Below are 22,673 nucleotides of genomic sequence, written 5' to 3'. Positions count from 1 at the left end.
AATATATTGTATGAAAACACATTTATTTTCATTATAAAAAGAAGAAAAGAAGGTATATTAATAGAAATAATGTGATTTAAAAATACATTGGATTTTGTATTTCATACGTAAATTAAGAATTGCTGTTCTGTTAATCTGTGGTCTTAAATATTTATAATAATTCAAAATAATAATAGTCTAAAATAAATATTCAGTGCTTGAGAGAGTTGGAGGGGAGAGACATACACACAATAAGGACAAATAAAAAATTTTAAAACATTTGACCCCCTTAGCTCTTAAATTGTCAAAAGGATTAAGTAGGCTGAAATATTTTGTTCTCTGGATTATTCCTTGTTCGTGAGCTCAAATTAGTGACTAGTGAAGACAGAAAAGTGACGTGTATGATGCATCTCTTCCCATTATTTGCACTTCCCCAAGATGAGTTCTAAAATTATCCAGCATAGAAATTGCTTTGCTCATTCATTTTCTAAAGTGATACTTTGTTCCACATTTTGCCATGAGTTACACAGCTTAATTTGGGCAATAACAATATTGAGGGAAAATAAGTGTGAGGTTTTTCGCTTGGAACTGAAATGAAACCACTGCTTTTATATGACTATTTCTATTAATTCTCTAGCATCAAGAAACAAAACCATTTATTCTTTGTAAGGAGAGTTATAAACATGAATGGTTGAGGTAAAACCTCTACCCATAACTTGGATAAAAGGAGAAAAATGTTGAAAAAGAGCAGTGGTATCTAAGAAAACATGGGATGCAAATACAATTTGTATTTTTAATAGCTAAGCTCATTATGACCAATATGGTATTTTAAAAGAAGGACCAGAGTGAGAGGGACTTGAACTAAATAACACAATTTCCTAGAGTTTTGCAAAGGAAATGTACTCATCCACCAGACATTTATTGGGTGCTATTTGGTGTCACAGTTCTGATACAGCTCAGAGTTAGTGTAATAAATATAATGTTCCTTTTCAAGAACTCTCACCTGATAACTTGAAGAATAAATAACTGTGTAGCTACATGTATAATCAGTAATGACAGAAATATGCACAGGGTTGGGTAAGAAGAATCAATCCCAAAGAAAGAGCAGGAAGTTGCAAATTCTTAGAGATTAAAGGGCAAGAGTATTTTCCTTGGTGATCTCTGCTATCTCAGGGTAAACAACTTAACTCTACTTAAAAGGCACTTATATAGACCTATAAGATAGGATAAATATACTGAAATCTATCCACCTAAAGAAGATAAACAAGAAAGAGGACCCAGGGTAAGATGATCAATCCTCACTTAGAAAGACAAATGGGATGGACATTGGATGTAGGAGCGAACAAGTAACAGGACAAGAGCCTAACACAGAGGGCCTCTGAAAGACTCTACCTAGCAGTGTATCAAAGCAGATATTAAGACTCATAACCAAACCTCTGGCAGAATGCAGGGAATCAAAAAAAAAGGGGGGGGGGAGTTAATACGACCTGGAGAGGAGAGGAGTTCCACAAGGACCAAATGTATCTGGGCACAGGGGTCTTTTATGAGACTGTTTCTCCAAACAAGGACCATGTATGGATGCAACCTAAAGCCCCTGCTCAGATGTAGCCCTTGGTAGCTCAGTGAGTACCCTAATAAGGGGAAGAGGGACTGTTTCTGACATGAACTCAATGGCGGGCTCTTTGAAACCCCCCACCCCCAGGGAGAAGCAGCCTTGCTAGGCCACAGAGGAGGACTTTGCAGCCAGTCCTGAAGACACCTGATAAAGCAGTATCAGATGTAAGAGGTTCTCCCTTATCAGTGGACTTGGGAAGGGGCAGGGAAGAGAAGAGAGTGGGAGGGTGGGATTGGGAGGGAAAGAGGGAGTGGGATACAGCAGGGATACAAAGTTAACAAACTGTAACTAATATTAAAAAATAAAAAATTAAAATAAAAGGCATTGATGTTCTTCCATAGGAAGGAATGGCTTGGCAATTAAAGGAGACATCAAACTGGGTCCAGTTTCTCAGTCCTCATTCAATAGGTTTGAATCTTTGTGGCTTTTTCCAAGAGGGATTAAAAGAAATCTAAGTGAACAGATTTTCAGGAGAGTCTACAATACTGTATTTCTGTAGTTATGTTTATGGTTAAAAAAAAATTAATCTGTTTCTGAATAGCTTCACTTTTTTTTTTTTTTTTTTTTTTGGTTTTTCAAGACAGGGTTTCTCTGTGTAGCCTTGGCCTCAAACTCACAGAGATCCAACTGCCTCTGCCTCTATGAATGCTGGGATCACAGGTGTGCACCACTGCTTCCTGCTACTATTCTCTTCTTATGAGCATATTTTATGAAAGATTTAGTGTGACAGAGAGAGAGAAAGGAAGAGAGAGAGAAACAGAGGGAGAGATGGAAGAATGAGGGGGTGACTCTTTCCCAGAGCAAAAGAGAAGACAGAATGCCAGGGACCTGCTGGGTCCCATATGACTGGAGTCCATTGCAGAAGAAAACATTCATTGTCATCCTATTGCCCGTGATTTTTAAATTTGCCTATTTTTATTTGCTTAATTTGCTTATTTAAAGAAACAAACCATGCATCTTGTTTTAGATTCCACAGCAGCCTTGCTTTCCTGCCCTCCTTTCCTTGTGCCACTTCTCCAAGTCCTCCTGTAAGAAGTAAGGTGGTCTTCCTCCTCTCCTCCTTTTCTTCTTCTTCCTTCTCTTCCTCCTCCTCTTATTCCTCCTCCTCTTCTTCTATTTAGGATTTCTCTTTGTATCCTGGAACTTGCTCTGTAGAACAGACTGGTCTCAAACTCACAGAGATCCACCTGCCTCTGCCTCTGCTGGGATTAAAGATGTGCACCATCACCACCCAGAAATATGTTTTTATATTTTTATTATGTTTTGTGTGTATGGGTGTTTTGTCTCATGTAAGTCTGCATGCCACTTGTGTACCTGAGGCTTATGGAAGCCATAAGAGGGTATTGGATCCCCTGAAACTGGCACAGATAGTTGTAAGTCATCATGTATATACTGGGAATGGTCCTCTGGAAGAGCAACTGGTGCTCTTACCTACTAAACCATCTCCCCAGCTGCTGACTAAGGTCTTCTTAATCCACAGAAAGGTGAATGATAACTGATCATATTGGCAAAGCTCTGAATAATGACAATAATTGGACATAGTAATTATAACTGTATGCTCATACAAAGGAGCCACATCACCTAAGAACAAATCCCCAAGTGTAACTGACAGAGTTTCTGTTTACAGTTTCTCTTCTAAAACCAGCAGTTACCCAGAATCCTCCTGCTTGCTCAGAGAACAACATTGTAATGATTTACTATGTCCCTCCTAGAAGCTGTCAGACTTCAAACTATAAATCATTTTCCATCTTTGTTGGACATCCTTGTTGGACCATGCTTATTCCCTGGTCCTTCAGAGAGTACTGATTATCTACTTGGTAGGAGCTGTCTAAATAGAGACAATTTTTTTGTAGTTTATTTTGTTTTCTAGAAAAGATTTCTCTGTGCTGCTCTGGCTGTCTTGATACTCGCTTTGTAGACCAGGCTAGCCTCAAACTTAGAGATAAACCTGCCTCTACCTCCCAAGTGCTGGGATTAAAGATATGCACCACTACTGCCTGGCAAAGAATAAATAATTTTTGTACTGACCAATTGCTTGTATATTTGGCTTCATGCCAATATTAGTCAGAATCCCTTAAACAGCACAGGGAAGATCTTTGTTTTCAAACAATTTATGTAACAGAAAGAGAATGTGTTGGTTCATAGGACTTTAAAAAAACACTGAAGAAGCTCATAAAATGGGAAGAAAAGTAGGTCCTTGCAAGGGAGAGTTTGATACGACCAGAAACCACTCTTTGTCTCTCTCTTTTTTTTTTTTTACATTTTTTTAAATTTATGTTTTATATTAATTGCAATTTGTTCGCTTTGTATCCCAGCTGTAGCCCCCTCTCTCATTCCCTCCCAATCCCACCCACCCTCCCTCTTCTCCTTCCATACCACTCTCCAAGTCCACTGATAGGGGAGGTCCTCCTCCCCTTCGATCTGACCCTAACTTATCAGGTCTCATCAGAACTGGCTGCATTGTCCTCCTCTGTGGCCTGGCAAGGCTGCTCCCCCTTCGGGGGCAGTGGTCAAAGAGTCAACGACTGAGTTGGGAACTCACTTGGATACTGAGCTGCCATGGGCTACGTCTGAGCAGGGGTTCTAGCTAATATCCATGAATGGGCCTTGGTTGGAGTATCAGTCTCAGAAAAGACTCTTGTGCCCAGATAGAGCTCCTGTCCTCTCTGAGTCTTACTGTCTCCCCCTTCTTTCATAACATTCCCTGTACTCTGCCCAAAGATTGGTTATAATACCACTCAGCAATTAAAAACAAGGAAATCATGAAATTGGCAGGCAAATGGTAGGATCTAGAAAAGATCATGCTGAGTGAGGTATCCCAGAAGCAGAAAGACACACATGGTATATACTCACTTACAAGTGGATACTAGACCTATAAGATAGGATAAACCTACACAAAAATGTACACCTAAAGAAGCTAAGCAAGAAGGAGGACCCTGGGTAAGACGATCAGTCCTCACTCAGAAAGACAAACAGGATGGACATTGAAAAAAGGAGAAAACAGGAAACAGGACAAGGAGCCTACCACAGAGGGCCTCTGAAAGACTCCGCTCTTATCTCTTAATGTGTCTCCTTGACCTTATACTGTAGATTGACTTTATTCAGTGGCAGAAAAGATGGTGCCAATAGCTCTTACTATATACACTCCTGGTTCAAAATTGGGGAGGAGGAGATCCATTTCCAGTCTCCTGGTGTCCAGAAAAGTTCTGGTTGGCCCTAACTGACCTACCTACACTTGGGCATGTTCCTGTGGTGTGTGGACTACAGTGCTATTACTGACTAAGCCAGTTTGACATTAGAGAACAAAATCTGAGTGTAGCACTGGAGAGAGAAAACATATTAAACAAACAAGCAAATTTGGAGAAACACGTTGCAGCCCTCACTTATTCTTTCCTTCTAGTACTGCTTTCTGTACACACTCCTATGCATTTGGCCTTTTTGAAAATATTTTCTGCAATCCATTGATACTGTGTCTTCCCCTGGTTATGGTTTGCAGTTTTCCAACTTGTCAAAAGAAATGCTGATTTTCTGCTTTCCTTGCAGAGAAATGCGCATCACTGAAGTATGCAGTGAGTCTTAGAAGTATGCAGGAGAGACTTAGAAACTCTTTGTTATTTCCAGTTGTTAATTAGAATTGAAAATGGAAAACCTTTTGTGTAGGTTACCACACAACACCTTGAGCCTTCTTCATGGAATAGTGACTTGGGACATGAATGTGTCAACATTTTATGTCCAGTGTCTTGCATGCGATGCTCAGATTCAGTATAAAATTCCTTTCTGGCTCTCAAGTAATTGGTATTTTCCATTTCTTTCCTTAATTCTTACTGTGATAGAAATGTACAGTGTTGTCCTCGTGTGCCTTCCAATCTCTCCTTTGATTTCATGTCAGTGTGTTCATCTTTTGTTGTAAGATAAAGCTTTTCCTTCTGGCTATCACATTCTTCTTGTTTTATTCTGTCTTGGACTCTTAAGACGATCCCTTCTCATTCAGCCACCTCTCCATTCTTTCCTGTTCTTTTGCCCATCCTCAACATATCTGTAAGAGACTGGTCTCAACAATGCCTTATTAACTGATTAGCCATATGAATCTTTTTTATTTTTTATATTAATCACAGGTTATTTACTTTGTATCCCAGCCATAGCCCCCTCCCTTATTCCCTCCCAATCCCACCCCCCCTACCTCATCTCCTCCATGCCGCTTTCCAAGTCCACTGATAGGGGAGGACCTCCTCCCCTTCCATCTAAACCCAGCTTATCAGGTATCTTCAGGACTGTTTGCAATGTCCTCCTCTGTGGCCTAGCAAGACTGTTCCTCCCTTGGGGGAGGAGGAGTAGAAAAGAAGCCAGTAGTTGAGTTCATGTCAGAAATAGTTCCTGTTCCCCTTACGAGGAAACCCACTTGGTTACTGAGCTACCACTACATCTGAGCAGGGGTTCTAGGTTATATCCTTATATGGAGCTATATGAATCTTTAGTCCATTCTCAGCATCTAATGCCCAATAGTTGACCTTTGCCTTCCAATGGCCTGGGAGTTCAGCTTTCCCACCACATCTTCCTATCTCACAGTGAGGCTCATAAGGAACCAGTGAAGCAGCTGGGTTTGTCTCTTCCTTGTTTGGTTGTTTCTACTGGAGGAAACAGAAAGACCAAATATATCCATCTTTCTCTTTCTAAAATCCTCATCAGTTTAAGAATCTCATTTTAAATGCTCTTGTTACGGCATACTTACACATTTTTTCGGTCTTTTATCTCCTTGGGCTGTCTTCTATTAATAAATGTTAAAATGAAAGTACTGTGATCAACACTCCTAGGAGAAAAAGATATAAGTCAACAGCTGTTTACTTAGACATCTAGCTTTGCCTAGGGGAGAATGACAGTAATCTCTCTGAGGATTTGGATGAAAAAGGCAATAATTATATTTGTTTTACTTTGACATGTAAAGTGAAATGAAAATGTTATATTCATAAGAAATGAGAGGAACTCTGGCTTCATTAACAAGATGATACCTTTTATTTCAAAAATACATTTCCCCAAAATTAGTGTTAATTTTTTTCCCTCTAATAACTTCCTCAGCACAGAAAGGAGGGAATTAGATCTTAAGTGCTTTGTGGGAACAACTTTGTAATTTCAGGATTTTTTACAGCACTCTGTACCTGTTTATTTTTTTTAAGCAGAAAATTATATTTTCAGAGTTCCTATGCTTAAGCCTTCTTTTTATTATCCCATTCTCCCTGAACAAATTGTGACACAATATTTCATTATTTTATTGAACATAAAATGCCAAGCTCCATTCTATTGTTTTACACGGAGAATCAATATTAGATTTTGTACACTTGTATTAAAAGCAAAATAGTTTTTGTGCCATAGCTGAATCTTTTAAAATGAGATTTATATAAAAAAATACCAAAAAAGGTATTATTTATCTTGAAATATGCATTTTTTGCATGTTTTCTTTTGAGACATGGTCATATAGTTCATGCTAACCAGACCTTTGAGATAGCTCTGTAAGTAGGACCTGTATAGCTCTACCACTAGAATCCATATAGAAGAAGAAAATTGAATCCTGAAAGTTGTCCTCTGACTTCCACACACATGACCTGACATGCACATACCCAAACACTTAACAAATAAGTAAGTGTAATTTTTTTTAAATGGATTCAGAGGCCATAGAGATGGCCCAGTAGTTAAATTCAGTGGCTGCTTTTACAGAGGACCTGAGTTCCATTCCCAGTACTGATATGGAGGCTCATAACTATTTGTAACTCTAGTTCCAGCAGATCCAGGGTATCATGTAACCAGATTTAGCTTTTTTGTGGGTTCTTCTTTCTTCCCCTCTTCTTTACCCCTTTTCTTCTTCCTTTTTAACCCCCTAACAGATATAAAGGAAAAAATAATAGTGAGGAAACAAAAGAGATCCCTGAGTAAAGTCAAGGGTCAGAAGGGGGAAGACATTATCTTTTTCATTAGACTACTTTCTGCTGATTAAGGGTGTCAACCACCTTGGGACAAGTTTCATCTTCCCTGTCAGGATATCTAATTTCCTCTTGTTGTTTCTTCTTTACGCACTATTACTTAATAAACCACAACAAACACAACCAACAACACATCCCCTCTCTGGGCCCTCTGAAAAGTCTGCAGAATTCCAAACATCACACAAACACAGAAATAATCTGCAACTGGCAAAATCACTCCTCTGCTAGAGCATGAGGCAAATCATAGTCAGCTGCTGCAAAGCAGTCCCATATCCCCACACCTGGGATTAAAATGAAAATATATTCTCACAGTATTCCTGTGTTCTTTAAGGAATTCCAGAATTTTCAGTACAGGATCTGACAACCTCTTCTGACCTCCAGAGGCATCAGATGTATACATGAAACACATACGCTCATGTAGGCTATGGTGGTTTAAATGAGATGTCTCCATGCCTCAGGCATTTAAAGTCTTGGTTTCCAGTTTGTAGTACTAAACTGATAGTTTTAAGAGGTGTGGCCTTACTGGAGGAAATATGTCACTGGGGCTTTAAGTTTTGCACACATACACACACACACACACTCACACACACAAGCACGTGTGTGTGTGTGTGAGTGTGAGAGAGAGAGAGAGATTGAGTGAGTTCTGAAATTGTAATCGCACCAATTACACTCTTTCCTTTCCTCCCTCCAATATTGCCCAGGGACACCTCCCCCCAACTTACACTCTCAAATATGATCTTTTTCTTTATTTGTTTGTGTGTGTGTGTGTGTGTAAATTTAGAAGTGCACACACACATATGTTTATACATATGTGTATGTCTAAATTTAGAAATTTAACCTGTACCACCTGTTTACTATCATTTGTATGCACACGATTTCAGGGCTGACCACTTGGAATAAGATAATCAGTTGGGGACTTCTTCCATGGTGAAGGCTATTGTCACACATCATCCCCCAACCAACATTCCTTAGTTGCCTGTAGTTCCCCTGAAGCCTCATCAACATAAATGCCCAAAGAAGACCTACGGAACCGTCAGTCCAAATAAACCCTCTGCCTTAGTCAGAGTTTCCATTTGCCTGATAAATCACTTGGGGAGGAAGGGATTTATTTCACCTTAAAATTCACAGATCATATTTTGTTGCTGAGGGAAGTCAAGGCAGGAATTCAATCACAGTAAGAACCTGGAGAAAGGAACTGAGGCAGAGACCATGGAAGAGTGCTGCTTAGTGCCTTGTTCTTATGGCTCACTCATCCTGCTTTCTCACAGCACCCAGAATCAAGTGCCCAGTGATGTGCCATTCACAATGGGCTGGGGCCTCCGGCATTAATAACTAATTTTCAAAATGCACCCAGGCTTGCCTACAGACCAACTTGGTAGAAGCATTTTCTCAATGGGGGTCGTCTTTTCCAAAATGACACATTTGTCAAATTGACCTAAAACTAGCAGCACACTGTCCTTCTAAAAGTTACCTTCATCAGAGTGCTTTAGCACGGCATTAGAACGGTAATTAATATATAAGCAAAACATTCATACACATAAAGTAAACTTAATACACTTTTTTCTTAGAAAATAGATTTAGACATGTATTTGCTAAATGTAAATAGTAAAAAATTAATAATAATAATAATAATGAATAGTAATTGATGCCATATTAGATGACATGAAATTTGGCGACAGAAGGTACCTGAGGTTGAACTTCCTCCCTGATATTCACTATATTGTCTTACAAGAAAAGTTCATTATTGACAGAGAATCTGTTTGTAGGTTCTCACAAAGAAAAAAAATCTGCATGTTCCACATATGCCTTAAGCACAACAAACTGAAGTAGTCGTTTGAATATAAATAAAGCAGGCTTTGGAGCAAGTACTGTTACCAAGATAAAAGCACATTATATAATGATTTAAAAATCAATTCATCAAGACAAGGTAACAACCTTAAATCTGTCTCAACTAATCACAGAGCTACAGAATATAAAGCAAAAGCTGCTAAAATAAAAGAAGGAAACAAATAGATGGTTCTAACTGTAGACTTCCCCATTCCCCTCAACAATTAGTAAACCACATAGAGAATTAACAAGGATTCAGAACTCAACAGCAGTGTGGACCTACTTGACTTGATCAGTCTACACAAATGGCTCCATTCAACATTAAAATACATACCTGGAGCACTCACCAAACTAGACTAGTAAATATAGTCCATTTGGTTTGCTCATTTGTTTATTTTGTTAGTTTTCAGCATTGGGTATTAAAACTAGCATGTCCCATACACTAAGCAACTGTTCTTACAGTGAGCTATAGCTCCAGTTCATATATATATATATACAAACTTTTTTTTTTTCAAATAAGACAGGGGAGCCCAGGAAGACCTTGAATTTCTATCAGCCCTCAGCTTCCTAAGTAGCAGAGATAAGATATGGACAAGATATGCCTGCACCACCAGGCCAGGCTTTGTGGTATATTCAAACTTAAATGTTCAACACTGATGTAATATACTGCCCACTGGGCAATAGTGTTTGATAATTAATATACTTGGAATCCAGTTTATTCTATTGATCATGTGCTTAAGGATTCATTTTCAAGCCATATGTTAGCAGAAAAGCAAGTCTTAGACTTGACTCCATCAATCCTGCATATATCTAATATCAAGTAAGGAGAAAAACCTTAAGGTCAAATAACCTGTTTGCCCCTCTCTGTTCTTAGAAGCTTGAAGACATACTTCATGCAGTAGAGTCACTTCAGATATATATAATGATAATTTGTTCATTGTCAAACAGGAGTTTTCTGATTATACCTGTTTTTGTAACTGTTGTCAATGGAACTGACATCATAGGATCAAAAAGATTTCCCAGATTTAAAAATATACTGCGTTGAACTGGAGAGATAGCTTAGCGGTTAAAAGCACTGGCTTACTCTCCCAGAGGACCTGCGTTCAATTCCAGCACTGACAGGCGGCTCACACCTGTGTGTAACTCCAGCTCCAGGGGAACTGACACCCTCACACAGACATACATGCAGTCAAAACACCAATGAACATAAAAATAATAACAAATTATGTAAAAAGAGAATACATGGTGTCGTGGTTAGTATGTGGCTCCTAAGAAATTAAAAGACAGTAGAGGCTGAGAAATCTTTCATACCATATATATTCTATTTTGTTTTACATTGCTATGTTAAACACCATAATCAAAAGCAATGTCAAGGAGGAAAGGGTTTGTCTGACATGTCCCAATCACAGCCCATCACTGGAAGAAGTCATGGCAGGATCGCAAGCAGAGACAGGAAAGCAACCATGGAGGAGAGGCGCTTTTTTCTTGCTCCCCATGGCTTGCTCAGACCGTGTGAGACTCAGTGTGAACAGTGCCCTCTCACACCAATCATAAAGCAAGAAAATATTCTGAAGACATGACCACAGGCCAATCTAATAGAGACAATGTCTCACTAAATCACAATCTTTGTGGGTTAGGTCTGGTTATTTGAAATTCTTTCTGTCCCATTCAAATTGTAATGGACCACTTCTAATGAGTGAAATCATATGTAATATGTAAACATATATATCACACTCTGTACCGATCATAAATTATGTTATAAATCAGCCACATAAAAATCAATACATTGAAAGCATACTAAAATATTTTAATTTATATAACTAATATGAAATCTTTTGATAGAAATTTGTCAGTGAAGTATGGATTCAAAGAAGTTGAATAAATTCAGGGTGCCATTTAATAAAATATCTAAAATCATGGGATTTTAAATACTGACACTGGAAAAGAAAAAAGTAAAATTAACTTCTTTTTTATATTTTTCCTGTCCTTTCTTACTACCCTCTATCATTATTTTTCTACAAGAACAAATTAGGTTTCTGAAGATAATAAGACTAACCTTTTAAAACCCTTTATTAAGTTGTTGTATTTCAGAGTGGTAATGATGATTTTTAATTCAACATCTGTTTGACAGAAAAATTCAAATTATCTTAATTTTAGAAGTGCAAGATAAATATTCTTTTTGCATTGCATATGAAAAAAAAATCCTGTTTGAAAAGAAACATTCTTTGCTGTGGTTGGGTTCATCTGTGTTTTCTCATTTAAATCACGCACAGCTACATCATTAAATTGAATTCATTTGACTGAGGCATTGAAGGACTGCTCGGCTCCCACACGCCAATTTTAACACCTACTCTTTGCTCCTCGTTTTACATAGGCTAACTTTAGTTCCACAGAGATTGGTCTATTTATAATGCTTGCCAAACTTTCCCAAGGATTTCCTCTAGTGGTCCAGACAGAAGTTTTCTTTAAAGGTTTCTGACTAATCTTTAGAAGTACACAGGAGGGTTAGCAAGATGAGTTAGCCAGTAAGAACACCTGCTGGCAAGCCTAAGGACCTATAAGCTACATGATGGAAGGAGAGAACTGATTCCTGTGAGCTGATACCTCTGACCTCCACAAGTATGCTATGGCCCATAGGTACACACACATACACACATACACATTGAATAAAATTAAATTTTAAAAATGTTTTTAAGTCTATATGTCTTTTACTGAAACGAAATATTTTGCCCTGTCTTTGTTCCGGTCTCTCTGTCTCTCTGTCTCTGTCTGCTCTTTCTTTTTTTTCTCTTCCTCTCTTCTCTCCTCTCTCTCTGACTCATGACTCACTCACTGTCCCTAACTCTTTCCTAGGCCATCTCCCTTGCCACCAATTACCCTCTCTTATTCCAAAACCAAAAACAACTCAGTGTTAATTTTTATATAAAACATAGTAGAGGAGAACCTCCCCTATCAGTGGACTTGGGGAGGGGCATGCATGCAGAAAGGGGAGGGAGGGTGGGATCGGGAGGGGAGGAGGGAGGGGCTTATGGGGGGATACAAAATGAATAAAGTGTAATTAATAAAAAATAAAAAAAAAACTTAAAAAAAAACCATAGTAGCCTATATCTTTTTTATCATATAGCTTCACAAACTCGTGTTTTAGTTTGGTTTGGGTTTTTTGTTTTGTTTTGTTTTGTTTTGTTTTGTTTTTTAAGACAAGGTTTCACCATATATCTTTATGTATGCCTAACCTAATTTGGAATCAGAAACATCTCTTAAATGTCATTGTGAAGAATGAAAGATGCATCATGAAGCTACTGTCTTTACAGTGGTGTTCTGGCATGGGGGGAAGGGCTCTCATTTCAGAATGCCTAGCTCAACAAAGAGCAGAGAATATTGTGAGGGATCATTTGCTGTGTCAATGGAAACAGGATGAAGTCCCATTCAGTGACTTGTACATTCAGGATCTCTATAATTTTTTTTTTTTTTTTAATTTCTAAATAGCCAAATTTCAAGAATCATCTCCAGGAATCCTAGGAAGCAATGAAGATTTCTCTGAGATAAATAAAACACTACAAATAAACTAAAAATTAACCATGTAAGCAATGTGTTGCTTTTTTTAGGGATAAATTGATGTCTTTTAAGTGGGAGCAAGAAATATACCTAGACTAAGAGGACCTCAGTTGGTTGTCCTTGGGAAGTCATCTCTTGCTGCTGAAGAGCAACAATAGGAAAGAGATCTTGTTTTATAGTTTTCCTCATTTCTTTTTTCCTGTGTACATTAACTTATAGTACCCTTTTAGAAAATAAATGTGTAATAATTTTTGAAGCATAAAAAAAAAAAAAAGGAGAGCCAGGCAGTATAGTACACACTTTTAATCCCAGTGCTTCAGAGGCAGAAGCTGGATCTCTATAAATTCGAGGCCAGCCTGGTCTACAGAGTGAGTTCCAGGACAGCCAAGGCTACACAAAGAAACACTTTTTCGAAGAAGTAAAGCTGTTCATTAGACAGCTGTTTACATACTGACTTTGAACTCCTGATTCTCCTGCCTCTACCTACCAAGTACTGGGATTACAGGTATGTGCCACCTTACCCAGCTATAATGTAATTCTTTTGTTGTTTTGTTTTGTTTTTTGTTTTTCAAGACAGCATCTATAACTGATGCTGGCATAACTGAATAATGTGTGATCAGTCTTGGCCTTGGGAATGAGGCTAGGTTAAAGTCACCCACAGCATCGGATCTGCCCCATGCTCTGACAAAGGAAACAGTACACCTATGACTTTACTTACTCATCAGTGTGGACATAGGGCCAGTGAGAGTGCTTACCAAGTAAAAGGGCTTGCTGCTAAACCTGATGACCCAAATTTGATCCCCAGGATCCATGTAATGGAAAGAAAGAACCAACTCTTACAAACTGTCCTCTCACTTCCACTAGATGATGTATAGGAAAGCAGAGGAAAAGTTGTGTGAGATTGTAGGCTGTGTGACAGGCTGTAACTGCCTGCAAAACCTCTACTGCTCTGTCTTGGCCTCCCCCTGTCCTAGGCCAGGATGCATAAAGATTAGACAGCAGTAGATTCCAGTGAGAGATATCAAACAGAAACACACCTTTGAAGTTCGCACTCCTCTCTTGTGATTCTCTGGCTTCTCATTCAAAGCCTTGAGGATTCACAGAGTAGGTTCACAGAAGGGGATGAACAACCAGTACAGGGGAGTTTTTCCCAGAATGCAAAGCACTGTGTTGGAAGTCCTGTCTGGCAAATTGTTAAAGCTGAAGGAAAGCTGGAGGATGGAATATAAAACTCCATTTGCTCAACCCTGGCTTAAGAAAAACTTTCAATATTCAAGGAGTGACTCTTTCTCCTTGGTCAATCTGGGATGTTTAGAGGGAAAGGCACTGCTCGTTATTCATTTTTTATTCTATAGCCATTTAAGTCCATTGCTGCCAAGGGGAAGAGGGACTGGCTAAATGACTTCTAATTAAAAATATAGGAATGCTTAAAGTGACTTCATAAAGATGTCAGGGCAATATAGTGCTTTAGTAAATCACCTTAACTCCCCAGATCTAAGCAAATAAGCACGACCTATTTAATCTTGGATTTTTATCTCAGAATATGAGTCCCCTGCCCACTCTGAAGATCTACTTGAACACAACCTTCCTTCTTTCCTTTGTTCCCAAATAATATCTATAAAATAATTTATGTTCTCCTCAGTAAGAGAAAGCAAATCTCTTCTTATATATAAAAATATAAGAATCTGTCACTCTTTCAACAGTCCTTGTCCCATACAGCCTCTAACAGACAAACTTTTTTTTTGTTTTGTTTTGTTTTTTATTTTTTGAGACAAGTTTTCTCTGTGTACCCTTGGCTCTCCTAGACTTGCTTTGTAGACCAGGCTAGCCTTAAAGTCATAGCAATCAGCCTGCCTCTATCTCCCTGAGTCCTGGGATTAAAGCTGTGCACCACCATGCCTGGATTGAAACAAACTTCTTACAATATTTTCTGTCTCCTTTGCACTAAAAACTGGCTAATTGCAACAACAACAAAATGTAGCTCTAGCAAGAGATCACACCCAAAGATCTTCTAGGTCTGTGTGAGCCTGCTGGAATGACATGACATGCCAGGAGACAGAAGCAAGCAGATTTCCGAGTTCAAGGGCAGCCTGATATACAACAAGTTTCACGTAAAGAAAAGCTTAGGTTGGGGCACGGTGTACAGGCCTTTAATCCCATTACTCAGGAGACAGATGCATGCAGATCTCTGAGTTCTAGTCATTTTTGTTCAGGCACTTTGGCTGAGTCAGTGAGTTGAGAGGCAGTCCAAAGGATGTAAGTTTGTGGCAGTTCTCTTCATGGAATGAATTCAGAGGCAGTTTTACCGGGAGAGTTTTATAGAGGCAGGGTGAAGACAGAACAAGCTAGACACAGATGAAGACAGAATGAGCCAAAGAATACGAAGGAGTCAGAAGATTAGAACAGATTGTTAGAGTTAGTTTGAGGCCAACCAGAGCAAAAAGTCAAAAGCTGAGAGAAGCCAGTTGATTCAGTCAGGTAGGAGAGGAGTTTGAGCTAGAACAGCTGAGTTGAACCAGCCAGAGTTCAGAAAGAGCTAGAAAGGGTGAGCTTGTTCAGCAGTAAGCCTCAGAGGCTGAAAACATGGTAGGCCTAGATTATATCATATGGGGGGTAGAGGCTTCCAGGACTAGGCTTAGGTTAGCAGATGGAGGCAGTAAGCCTTCCAGATGGCAGTTACCTTTGGAGAATAAAAGTTACTTTTACAACAGACATCTCTGCCTTCTGGCTCACTCTTTGCCTCGGCTGTATTAAAACCTTGAGGAAATTTTGAAGCCCAGGGCTGAGGAGGTGACTCAGTGAGTGAAGTGCCTGCTGTACTAGGATCTCCAGGCTTTACATCAAAAAGCTGTAAGAGGCTGAGGGAGTTGTCACCCTGGAACCACGGGAGATCTGCACAGGAAGGACTGGGGAGTCACTGGCTAGCCAGTATAGCCACAGTAGACCTCCACAGGAGAGGCTGTCTCAAATATAAAATAGAGAAACGCAAGAGGTTGCTCTATGGAGGATCTATGTTCAATTCCAAACACGTATATCTGATGGCTCCCAACCACCTACTGCGGCAACAGATGATCCAACACTCTCTTCTGGACTCTGAAGGCACGTCTGCTCACACATGTGTATGTACACACACACACTTAAAATGAAACAAAACTTTAAAAAGTAGAGCAGTTGGTGAAGATAATCTCAACAACACATCTGTCTTTCTCATCCACTTACCCATCAGCACAAGTGCACACAGGCACACACACACAAAGACACATACACACACACACACACACACACACACACACACACACACACACACACCAGAAACGAAAAGGAAACAAAATTGACGAAGTACCATTAAGTACTGAATGAAGACTCTCAACAAGGAAAATGCATGTTTCAAGTCGAGCATGGTGGCACACAGCTACAAATTGCAGCACCGGGGAAGCTGAACAGCACTCGGAAAGAATACATAAACCAAGCTTAGGCTTACAGGAGTGAGACCTTGTCTCAGAAAAACAAAAATGTGTGTTTCATTACTATTGAGTCAGAAAATAGATTTGCCTTCCATTCTCTGCCTCATGGCAAACACCCATGCTCTCTTAGATTCATTGGCGGTGATGTCTCAACACTTACTTCTAGCACAAGGTGAAAATGAATACCTTAAGTTTGTTTGTGTCATTTGTTCCCCTTAATTCACTGTGGAGACATACTCTCAGTCAGTTTCAATCTTTTCCCTCTGTTTACCCTTGCTATCTACTGTTTTTATAGGGTTAGCCATTACTTATTTGCTTCTTAGGTCCAGTTCAAACACTCCTGAATCTGAGTATATTACCTGCTTACAAGACTTAAATTGTGTGTTTGTGTGTATGTGTATGTTTTATTAAAATTTAGGCTCTACTTCAGTGAATCTGGTGAGCAGTATCACATCCTCATCCCTGCTGAGTTTCCAGGTGCCAAAACTGCTGACCTGGGGTCACATGTTGGTTTAAAAGTATTATGTATACAGAGCAAGAGAGGCTAGGTAACAAGGAGAGCTCAAGGAGGGATGCATGAAGCTGGGCAAGTTGGTGCACACCTGTGATCTCAGAACTTGGGGAGGCAGAGGCCGGCAGATCCCTGTGAGTTCGAGGTCAGCCTGGTCTACAAAGCAAGGCCAGGACAGTCAAGGCTACACAGAGAAACCCTGTCCCCCCCCCCCAAAAAAAAAAAACCAAAAAAGCAACAAAAGAAAGAAGAAGAGAAAAGAAAGAGGGACATGAATCTCTCTGGGAAGGGGAAGTAGAATAGATACTATGACTGGCTTGACTGGGGACAGGTGGGGACAGGAACAGGAGGGATCAGGAGGGGGAAGAGGAGCAGGAGAAAGTTCTGGGAGAGACAACTTGAATAGGGGGACATTTCAGGGGTGAAGCAGAAACCTAGTGCAATGGAAACTCCCAGGAATCTACAAGGATGACCCTAGCTAAGACTCCTAGAAACATGGAATAGGGATCTTGACCTGGGGACCTCTTGTTACCAGCCAAGGCTCCCAGCCGGGGAGATTAGGACTCCAATCCATCCACAAAACATTTGACATACAATTTGTCCTTCCTGCCAGATGTGCTGGGGTAAAAGTGGAGCAAATACTGGGGGAGTGGCCAACCAATGGCTGGTCCAACTTGAGACCCATGCCATGAGAGGGAGTCAGTCCCTGACACTGCCTGGAAGGCCAGGACCCAGCGCCTGGATAGTCCAGGGACCCAGGGGAAGAATCAAACATGACTGAGTAAAGAAAAAAAAAAAAGTCAGTGAGCTGGTGGCACATGCTTATAGTCCCAGCACTCAGGGAGGCAGAGGCAGGCAAATGGATCTCTGTGAGTTAGAGGCCAGCCAGCCTGGTCTACAAAGTGAGTTCAGAACAGCCAAGGCTACCTGTCTTGAAAAAAAAAATAAGTCAATGAAATGATGCCTAATGATATTCTGCTATACTCATAGATTGGTGCCTAGCTCAATTGTCAGTAGAGAGACTTCACCCAGCAACTGATGAAAACAGATACAGAGACCTACAGCCGGCCACACACTAGGTGGAGAGCTTTCAGAATCCTTCAGAAGAGGTGGGAGGAAGAATTGTAGGAGCCAGGAGAAAACCTACAGAATCAGCAAGACAGTGGTAGCATACTCCTTTCTTCCCAGCACTCCGGAGGCAGAGGCAGGTGCATCTCTGTGAGATTGAGGACAGCCTGGTCTACAGAATGAGCTCCAGAACAGCCAGGGCTACTGAGATTTAAAAAAAAAAAAATGGGATTATAAACACAGGAGCAGGGCTGTCCTTGCTGCTTTGGATCATGTTTCTTCCCACTGGGTTGCTTCATTCAGCCTTAATATGAGGGGAGGTATCTAATTTTGTGGCAACTTGATATGCCACATTTGTTTGATATCTCTAGGTGGCCTGTCCTCTTCTGAAGGGAAATGAAGGAGGAATGCATTCTGGGAAGATGAACATGGGGAGAAGAACTAGGAAGAAAGGAGGGAGGAAAAACTATGGTCTGGATACAATATATGAAAGAATAAATAAATTTTAAAAAATACTGTGTATAGTCTTTTTTTTGCCTTTTGATGCTCCATACAAATGGTTAAATTATACTGATTACTTACATATCATTTATGCCAAATAAACTGCCAAATCAGTGTATCAGTGAATTTTGGTTGAACACAACATACAAAGCCCACAGTAAAATATTTCTATCTTAGCTTGACAGGTAACGTCTAAAACATTTGTCATTTCAAGATCTGAAAGACCTCTCACCAAGATTTGCATTGACTGTCAATAGCCCATTAAAGTAATCAGCATCCGTCTTAAAATTTCCTCATTACCAAGTTGGGTTTTCTTTAGGGGTTGGGTCTGTGGATTTGGGGGATTGTTTTGTTTGGTTTTTTGTTCTTGCTGTTGTTTTTGAGATCCATATCCACGGATCCTATAAATAGCCTTTAAACTAGGGGAGACCAGTAAGAGTATAAGTAGGGGAAAGAAAAGATACCCAGAGACTGAGTTCCTGCAGCCCCCATAGCCCCCACAGAAACTAACGGTCCATAAGGAATGAAGGTTTTAGCTGTCTCAGAAATAATGGAAGTGCCAGAAAAATGGGTACTGAAAAGTGACATTTGGATTTAACCTTGTAAGAAAACTGGTAAGGTTAAAAAGAACTGATTCAGTGGAAAACAGAGAAGTAAGATTTAGTGAAGTGTATTAAAGAACAATTGGAGGACAGAAAGTCAACGTGACAAATTAGGGCTTCTGGAGTTATGTCACTGTGATCTTGGAGATCCTGCTAAAAGGCTGTTTCTGAATCAGTGGGTGCTTGGTTGAAACTGAGAGATGCTATTCTGTCGAGCGATGCCATGGTGCCAGTGGGTTCTCATTTTAGAAGCAGAGACTCTTTGTATAAGAAGGAACCTGCAAGGCTTTGGAGAGGTGGCTCAGTGATCAAGAGTGCTTACTGCCAGCCAGGAGTGATGATGCACTCTTCTAAATTCCAGCACTCAGAGGCAGAGGCAGGTAGATATTTGTGAGTTCAAGGCCAGCCTGCTCTACAGAACAAGTTCCAGGATAGCCAAGGCTACTCAAATAAACCCTGTCTCTAAAAACCAAAACAAAACCAAACAAACAACAACAAAAAAGCAAGAGCGCTCACTGCTCTTGGACTGAATTTGGTTTCTAGCACATCAGGAGGCTCACAACCACCAATAATCTCTCCACAGGCTCCTGAACTCACATGTACATACCTACACTCATATACATTGTTAAAAATTAAAAATAAATCTTAAAACATGAACGGTAGAAAAAGACATGTGAATAGTAAGTGCGAGAGACTTCAGGATCAATGGAGTTCCTTCTAATAGTTACATGGTTCCTGCACGGGCATCTGAATGCTGACGGCAACAGCCAGGGTGGGGAATGAAAAAAGATGGAGGTATGTTCAGACCTGGAACTCTAGGCCCAATGACTCTCTAAAACATGAAGCAGAGAAATAAGTGTTTGTTGTTGTTGTTGTTGTTGGTTTTTTTTTTTTTTTTTTTGAGGCAGGGTTTCTCAATGTATCTTTGGCTGTCCTGGACTCGATTTGTAGACTAGGCTGGCCTGAAACTCACAGTGATCCACATGCCTCTGCCTCCCAGAGTGCTAGAATTACTAGCATGTGCCATCACACCCAGTTATATTTTTTTTTCTCTTTCCCTCTTCTTTTCTTTTTTCTCTTGGGGGGGGTGTATATTCTTTGGACAAAGTTCTCAGTTAGTCAAGATGAAGCAACACGGAAGAATACAAGACGAGAAAACAGTAGGGATAAGCACAGCTAGCCCATTCACCATACCAAGAGGAAAAGCAAAAGTTGCACAGGTGCATAGATATGTTGGGTGACAGAAGACATGAAGGCTCCATTTCCACTGCTCTTTATTTCTCACTGCAAGGTGACACTTAGTTAATAGGACTAAGAAGTTGTTAGCCAGGAGAAGAGAGGGACGGTACAGAATAATCATGAGAAGGTACAATGGCTAAGGAAGTTGCTCTCGGGCCTGTCAGATTCAATGACTCTCCTTCCCTCCTTCCCTCCCACATTTCCATCCTTCCTTCCTGCTCTGGAAGAAACCCACAAAGGTCTCTGATCAAATTAAGCATCTCTAGAAACATTTGAATGTCCTCTAGAGGGCGACACGACCCTTGCTGAGAGTCAGGAATCATAGCCCCTGATATAACCAATGGTCCACTGGAGAGCATCCGTGGTAATCCCGGGGGGGAAAATGTTAGCACATGGGTGTATTTCATTCAGGCTGCTTGAATATAAACTTGGAGGAGATGGAGCTGTCTTTCAACATGATGGCATCTTTATTGAAGCATACGTGAACAAGAAATGGAGCGAGGAAGTTTAAGGTCCAACTGTATAATACCTAAGTGTATATTTTAAAATTCCGAAGATCTTTCAAAATAAAAAATGGTTAAAAAAATTGTAGCCACATATGTTGGCACACTACTCATATGATACCAGCGACTGAGATGTGGTGTTAGGAGGATCAGGAGTTCAGGGTCAGCCATGGTTATACAGTGAGTTAAAGGTCCATCAAAGGGCTGGAGAGATGGCTTAGCAGGTAAAACCTCTGTCTGTTCTTCCAGAGGTCCTGAATTCAATTCCCAGCACCCACATGGTAACTCACAACCATCTATAAATGTGATCTGATGCTCTCTTCTGGTGTGTAGGTGTACATGCAGATAGAGTACTCATAAAAACAAACAAACAAATAAGCAAACAAATCTTAAAAAATAAAGGCCCATCTGGGCTATATAAGAACTTGGGTGGTGGAGAAAGAAAGGAAGAAAGGAGAGGGAAAGAGAGAAAGAAACAAAGTTAGACATTTTTCATTGAGAGTAAGAGGAAACAGTTGTAGGTAAGAACACATTTAGACTGTGAGCTAGGAATGAATAGTTGAGGTAAGCATGTCAAAGCTGACTGCGGAAGAGCCACCCATGTGGATTTGAGAATCACTAAAGCCCAGAGCATTGCCAAGTACTTTAAAGGTGAGTTGAAAATCAGCCTAAACTACATAGCACAATATCTCAAACAAACAAATAAACAAACTAGGGTAGGAAAGATGGCTTTTGGGTGTGGTTGGGGCGTGCGTAAAGGCACTTACTGCCAACCCTGATAACCTGACCTCCATCTCTAGAAACACATGGTGAAAGAAAACTGACTCCCACATGCTGACCTCTGACCTCCATGTGTGAACTATGGACTTGTGCCCCCCTCCCCATCCCTACTGAAATGTAAACATATACATGTTTTTAACAATCACAGAGGAAAATTCCGAAGAATTTATACTTTAGAGGAAAGTTTTTTACACTTTTAAAAATTCATTCAAAATTGTAAGGGAGGCGAAAAGACAATATTTAAATGTGCTTCAACCAAATAAGTGGTTGGCTGGATGTGGTGAGGCAACATGACTGTGATGCCTGCACTCTGGAAGCTGAGGCAGGAGGATTAGAAACAGACAGCCTGGGCTGCACAGTGAGATCTGTTTTAGATAGATAGATAGATAGATAGATAGATGGATGGACGGATAGATAGATGGATAGACAGATAGATAGATGATAGATACATACATATATACATACATACATACACATATACACACATAGATGCATAGATAGGAAAGATATAGATGAAGAATGCTGAATTAGAAACAGAAGAGACTGTCACTTTTATAGAGGAGATATAGTTATCTGTTCAGGGAATCTCTTCTTTCAGAAAGTCTAAGCCATTCAATATCATTAAAAGCAAAATAACTAGTGAGCTGCAGTGGCACATGCCTTTAATCCCAGCACTGGTCTACAAAGTGAGCCCAGAACAACCAAGTTTACACAGAGAAACCCTGTTTTAGGGAAAAAAAAAAGCAAAATAACCATGATGAAAAAATGTTAAACATACATTTAATTGTATATTTTAATATAGTTTAATAATATTTTTATTTTATTGCTGAACATACAATAAGGAAGAAAAATGTGTCCACTTACAAAAAATAAAATAAAAGCAGCCCACTATCTAAAGATAGAACTGTGGAGGCGACAGGCAGGGGGAACAACAACTAAGACATGGAGACAGACCAGGCAAGAATCTTAGTGACAGACAGGTTTGTCCAGAGGACCTGGGCATTAGGAAAAGGAGGGACAGTTCAGGAAAGGAGATCCATAGGCATGGTCCAGCTTG

This window comes from Psammomys obesus, unplaced genomic scaffold (assembly GCF_907164565.1).
Source record: "Psammomys obesus unplaced genomic scaffold, mPsaObe1.curated_primary_1811, whole genome shotgun sequence".
NCBI classification, from domain to species: Eukaryota; Metazoa; Chordata; class Mammalia; order Rodentia; family Muridae; genus Psammomys; species Psammomys obesus.
Note: the sequence above shows the minus strand (reverse complement) of the source record.